We start from the raw sequence: 7,053 nt of genomic DNA on the forward strand, positions 1-7,053 counted from the left end.
TGAAATAGTGACACCTTTAAATTTATGCTTTATGTCTCAGTCATGTGGCGATTTTAACGCTCATCTATTTGCTTTTATTGGTGATCCTGAAAGGTTCTACCTTTTAACTCGTTTTGAATAAAAAATCATTTTACAAATCCGTTATTCAGGATATAGAATACAGACTTATAATTCTTACTAAAAAACATCATAACTACTTTTCTTTTTAACGAATTCCACAGAGCATCATCATCTCAACCCCACCCCCTGCCCTCCTCTTGTTTTCTTTTCTTATTTTCTTCTTTCTTTTTAAAAGCGGACAAACACTCAAGTCCTTAATGGCTAAAAACCGTACGACTTTTAATATTAATTTTACTACTGCTACTTAATTCGAAAACGTTGCGTGTGTGGGAAAATGTCACATTCTGCCAAAACATCACTATTTGGTTCACAGAACGCTTTTGACAAATTGTTAGGAAAAGGTTCACACACACACACACACACACACACACACACACACACACACACACACACACACACACACACACACACACACACACACACACACGTACACACAACTAACAGCCAACACAATTAAAAACTTTCTTTTCTTTATTTGGTGTTTAACGTCGTTTTCAACCACGAAGGTTATATCGCGACGGGGAAAGGGGGGAGATGGATAGAGCCACTTGTCAATTTTTTCTTGCTCACAAAAGCTCTAATCAAAAATTTGCTCCAGGGGCTTGCAACGTAGTACAATGTATTACCTTACAGGGAGAATGCAAGTTTCCAGTACAAAGGACTTAACATTTCTTACATACTGCTTGACTAAAATCTTTACAAAAATTGACTATATTCTATACAAGAAACACTTAACAAGGGTAAAAAGAGAAACAGAATCCGTTAGTCGCCTCTTACGACATGCTGTGGAGCATCGGGTAAATTCTTCCCCCTAACCCGCGGTGGGTAATTAAAAACAAGTCACGTAAGGCGAAATTACAACATTTAGTCAAGCTGTCGAACTAACAGAATGAAACTGAACTCACTGCATTTTTACAGCAAGAGCGTATACTCGTAGCATCGTCAGTCGATGCAAAGGCAGTGAAATTGACAAGAAGAGCGGGGTAGTAGTTGCGCTGAGAAGGATAGCACGCTTTTCTTTATCTATATTCTTTTTAACTTTCTGAGCGTGTTTTTAATCCAAACATATCACATCTATATGTTTTTGGAATCAGGAACCCACACGGAATAAGATGAAATTGTTTTTAAATCGATTTCGGAAATTTTATTTTAATAATAATTTTTATATTTTTAATTTTCAGAGCTTGTTTTTAATCCGAATATAACATATTTATATGTTTTTGGAATTAGAAAATGATGAAGAATAAGATGAACGTAAATTTGGATCGTTTTAAAAACAAAATTTTTTTTTACAATTTTCAGATTTTTAATGACCAAAGTCATTTATTAATTTTTAAGCCACCAAGCTGAAATGCACAACCGAAGTCCGGCCTTCGTCGAAGATTGCTTGGCCAAAATTTCAATCAATTTGATTGAAAAATGAGGGTGTGACAGTGCCGCCTCAACTTTTACAAAAAGCCGGATATGACGTCATCAAATGTATTTATCGAAAAAAAGAAAAAAAAACGTCCGGGGATATCATTCCCAGGAACTCTCATGTCAAATTTCATAAAGATCGGTCCGGTAGTTTGGTCTGAATCGCTCTACACACACACACACGCACAGACAGACAGACAGACAGACAGACACACACACATACACCACGACCCTCGTCTCGATTCCCCCTCTACGTTAAAACATTTAGTCAAAACTTGACAAAATGTAACTATGCAGGACAATTCAGAACATATGCACTAGAGCTGACGAGTCAGCCCTATTTGTTCGGTGATTTGTTCGACCAGTTGCATTGTGCACTAAGAACTGTGTCGGAAAGAAATATATTTTGTTACAAGTGTGACGTCAAAAGCTCACCGATTTGTGCGCTTCATAAAGGCAACGGCACGTGTCGAAATTGTCACGCCTTTCTTCAATGGCCTTGACAACTTATATCGAGCGTTACGGTGAATTTGTCTGCGAGGTTAAGTGTAACGTACATAGCTCTTTTAAGGTAATGGCATTCTCGAGAGAAAAACAAATCAACAATAGCGTTCTGTGTAGTTAGGATGTACAGATATATAAATGTTTACAATTTAAAGGTAATGGAATTCTCGAAAAATCAGCCCACATGATTCTGTGTAAAGATTACCGCCACGACATCATCTGAACAATCTCAACTATTTACATAATCAAAGCGTTTGACAGTGACCCGTCGAGACATTGTAATAAACGATTTCACGTGCTAATGCTACTTATTTACAAAGGCAAAAGATGACAGCTGCTCGCGACGAAAAAGTCTGAGGTCTTATTTGTCATACATCATACTAACGTCATCTCCCTTGTGGCTGTTACACATTCGTGAGGTAAGATTGATTACCAACATTCCTAGTCGCACTGGCCTTCCAAAACACTGACCTTCGGTAAAAGATCTCGTTCTGCACAACACATAAATCAAGCAGTACAAATAGTACAATTTTGTCGTCTCATTAATTACACATCTTTAATTGTACATAATTGTAATCGCTTTAAGTGTCATGCTTTTCATTCAAACTCGCATGTAGCGCCGTTACACATTTGTGAGGTAAGATTGATTACCTCAATTCCTTGTCGCACTGGCCTTCCAAAACACCATCCTTCGGTTAAAGACCCATTGCTGCTGAGAGCATAAATCAAATACAAATGATACTGTTTTGTCGTCTCATTTATTACACATCTTTAAGTGCATTGAAAACAAGCCAACATGGCGGCTAACGGTCGCCGCAAATCCATATATTCATCTAACTTGACATGTGAAGAAATTGCTTTAATGGCATCGCGCGACAGTGGCAGCTGCTATGGTCAAGCCATTGGGAGACCACACGAAGATGTCCTTTCAGTGCAGGTGTCCTTTGATAAAAGAGACACTGTGTGAAGGTAAACAGCTGAAAGGTAACAATCTTAATAGCTAATTAACTAGGTTTTGTAAGAAGAAGGGCCACACCATACACTGATACAGCCCAAGTCGACCGACGAAAGACTCAGAGCTTGAACAGCTAGAAGACACGCAAGCACCATCAAACTGTGTTGGCCAATGCACGACGAACAACAACAAACGAACAGCACAAATCCTTGCGAAACGTTCACAAGTAGGACGGTAACTTTAAAGACTCTCACCCACGCGTCAAACAACCCTGTCAGTAAATGCACACGGCGTTCTAAACTACTCAGGCTGACATTTTTCAAAGACACGTCAAGGGTTCCCTAAGCAACGTCTAAGAGATGTCTTTTGTATTGACACTAAACCGCCACAAATGACTGGCACAGACCCTTGCAAAATGTTCATAATGAAGACAGCAACTTTAAGGATTTATTTCTATGTCCCACCCACCCTTACAGTGAATGCACACTGCCTTGAATACTCGAGTTAAATACGTTCAAAGTACACTGTAACGTCAAAGATTTACGAACCAACGCCTAAAGGGTTCCAAAATGTACAATAAAACATCATATAATACGGACAGTAACTTTTAAGATTTATCTCTATGTCCCACCCACCCAAACAGTGAATGCACACTGCCTTGAAAACTCCTCAAGCAATATTTTTTTCGAAGTAACGTCGAAGGTTCATTAAGCAACACCTAAAAGGTTCTGAAAATGTACAATAAAACGTCACAAGGACAGTAACTTTCAAGATTTTATCTCTATGCCCCACCCACCCTAACAGTGAATGCACACTGCCTTGAAAACGTCTCAAGCAATATTTTTTCAAAGTAACGTCTAAGGTTCAATAAGCAACGTCTGAGGGGTTCTGAAAAATGCACGATAAACAGCCACAAATGAATAGCGTAGCATTTTCCAAAACCTCTACCAGAAGGACAGTAATAAGTGTTATATATAAAAAGAGTTGTATATCTCTATACCCCACGCACCTTAGCGCTCACGGGCGGAGTTCAAAACTATTCGAGCTGAAAGCGTTCAAAGTAACGACTTAGGCTCAAGAAGCACCACTAAAATTTAATGGTTTGACAAATTCATGAAAACAGCCACACGCAGATGAATGGCATAGAACCTTGCAAAGCCTCCACCAAAATGACAGTGACTTGAGGGCGTTACATAAACAATTGTTATCTCTGTGCTCCACCCATTTTAAGAGTGAATCAAACATGTTCTTCAATTCTCCTCAAGTTGAAAACGTTCAAATCAAGTCAAAGGTCCAAGAACCACAGTCCAACAGTGTTTGATAAATATACAACAAAAACCTACAAATAACCACCACAAAACATTGCAAAACTTCTACCAACAGGAGAGTCACTCTGGGGGATAGGAAACGTTGAATCTCCATATCCTTCTCAACTTGGCACTGAATGCACTCACAGCCTTCAAACCTATTGAAGCTGAAAGTGTTTTAACTAACGTACACAGTTCCCGAAGCTCCACTAAAAGGTTTGACAAATGTATGACAAAACAGCTACAGTTGAATAGCACAGAACCTTGAATACATGTTACCAGAAGGGAAGCAGATTTAAACCCTCACATAAAGATTTGTATCTGTATAGTCCCACCCACCTTAACATTGAATGCACTCACTGCCTTTAAAACTCCAAAAACAGAAAGTGTTTAAAACACCAACGGTTCAAGAATGAACGACTGATGCTTTTTGAACATGTGCGACAGCCATGGTACAGAACCTTGAACAATTTCAATGTTGTAATAAGAACAGCAACTTTGGATCGTGACATATTCTTTTGTTATCTCCACGTCTCACCCTCTTTAATACTAAATGAGCTCACGGCCTTCAAAACTTAAAGCTGAAAGCGTCGCAGGTTCATGAAGGATCGTATCAATGTTTGACAGCTGCACTTGAATAGCACAGAACATTGAACAACATTCTACCGATATATACCCCGAAGGACCACAGCTTTACAAGCTTCAAGACCAATTTGTATCGCTAAATCTCACCCTATTTCATTCTGAACGCGTTCACGGTCTTTTACAATTATTTGAGTTTAGAGCGTTGAAAGCAACGCTAAAAGCCTATGCAAAATAAAAACAAGTCGCGTAAGGCGAAAATACAATATTTAGTCAAGTAGCTGTCGAACTCACAGAATGAAACTGAACGCAGCAAGACCGTATACTCGTAGCATCGTCACTCCACCGCCCGTGGCAAAGGCAGTGCCCGTGGAATTGACAAGAAGAGCGGGGTATTCGTTGCGCTAAGAAGGATAGCACGCTTTTCTGTACCTCTCTTCGTTTTAACTTTCTGAGCGTGTTTTTAATCCAAACATATCATATCTATATATTTTTGGAATCAGGAACCGACAAGGAATACGTTGAAAGTGTTTTTAAATTGATTTCGAAAAAAAAAATTTGATAATAATTTTTATATATTTAATTTTCAGAGCTTGTTTTTAATCCAAATATAACATATTGATATGTTTTTGGAATCAGCAAATGATGGAGAATAAGATAAACGTAAATTTGGATCGTTTTATAAATTTTTAATTTTTTTTACAATTTTCAGATTTTTAATGACCAAAGTCATTAATTAATTTTTAAGCCACCAAGCTGAAATGCAATACCGAACCCCGGGCTTCGTCGAAGAGTACTTGACCAAAATTTCAACCAATTTGGTTGAAAAATGAGGGCGTGACAGTGCCGCCTCAACTTTCACGAAAAGCCGGATATGACGTCATCAAAGACATTTATCAAAAAAATGAAAAAAACGTTCGGGGATTTCATACCCAGGAACTCTCATGTCAAATTTCATAAAGATCGGTCCAGTAGTTTAGTCTGAATCGCTCTACACACACACACACACAGACACACACACAGACACACACACGCACATACACCACGACCCTCGTTTCGATTCCCCCTCGATGTTAAAATATTTAGTCAAAACTTGACTAAATATAAAAAGGAATTAACAGAATCGAAGGATTTGTGATAGATGGTGAGCCCGCCAACCGACCTCAGATCAAAATCCCGCAACAGTGGAGAAATATTTTAGTAAACGCTACCCGACAATGCAAAATAAAAAAAGAATTAACAGAATCGAAGGATTTGTGATAGATGGTGTGCCCGCCAACCGACCTCAGATCAAAATCCCGCAACAGTGCAGAAATCGTTTAATAAAAATTAATGCACGTCGCAGAAAAGTGGGGAATATTCTACGTGTCTTTTGCCCCCTTTGTGTGCCCGTTTTATTAGTAAAACAATGCCATTGTTAAAACTTGACAACTGTCTCTAATATTGTAAATCGAGCTTAAATTTTACCTTATATTTTTCCCGTTAAAACTAATCGCCTTGCATGATAAAAAAAAAGAAAAAAAAATATTAATCATTAATTTTGTGGTTCGTTTTAACCTTTATGAATCATGCTAATTAAGTGAGGCCATTGGCGGTGTGTGAGTGGGAAGGACGAGCAGTGGTGGGGGTAGGGGATAACCATGTATACTCCAAAGATGGAATGACACACTCCTTCTCGTGTAAAAAAAAAAAAAAAAAAAAACCAGCTCGGCTCCCGGTCTCAGATCTGGCCCGGCTTTTACATAGGATAAGACTATCCCTTCACTTGGAAACAAACAAAAAATCAACATCCTAACTGTCAGCGGGGGTGAGTTGGATTTCATTTTGTTTGAATTCATTTCCTAAAAAGCCACAACTGGCTACAACGAGATTAATTCTTCTAAAAAAAATCAGAGAGCATCCAGACCGTTCATTTTTGGTATGTCATCCATTGGCCATTCATCCCTTCGGATGGTCTTATCCCACGAACAAGCCTGGGCATATCAGAGACGGGGAGCCGAACGTGTTTACACGAGTAGGGGTGTGCCTTCAAATCGAAAGCCATGTTCGCTTTCACATTCACTGATGGCTGTCAAATGACGACAGTTTGGCACATGCAAGTGTGCATTATTTGTCCCCGCTCTTTGCCACGATAGGTAACCTGCATGCATGAGGTAATCCTAATGGTCT

Source organism: Littorina saxatilis, linkage group LG3 (assembly GCF_037325665.1).
Source record: "Littorina saxatilis isolate snail1 linkage group LG3, US_GU_Lsax_2.0, whole genome shotgun sequence".
Taxonomy (NCBI): Eukaryota; Metazoa; Mollusca; class Gastropoda; order Littorinimorpha; family Littorinidae; genus Littorina; species Littorina saxatilis.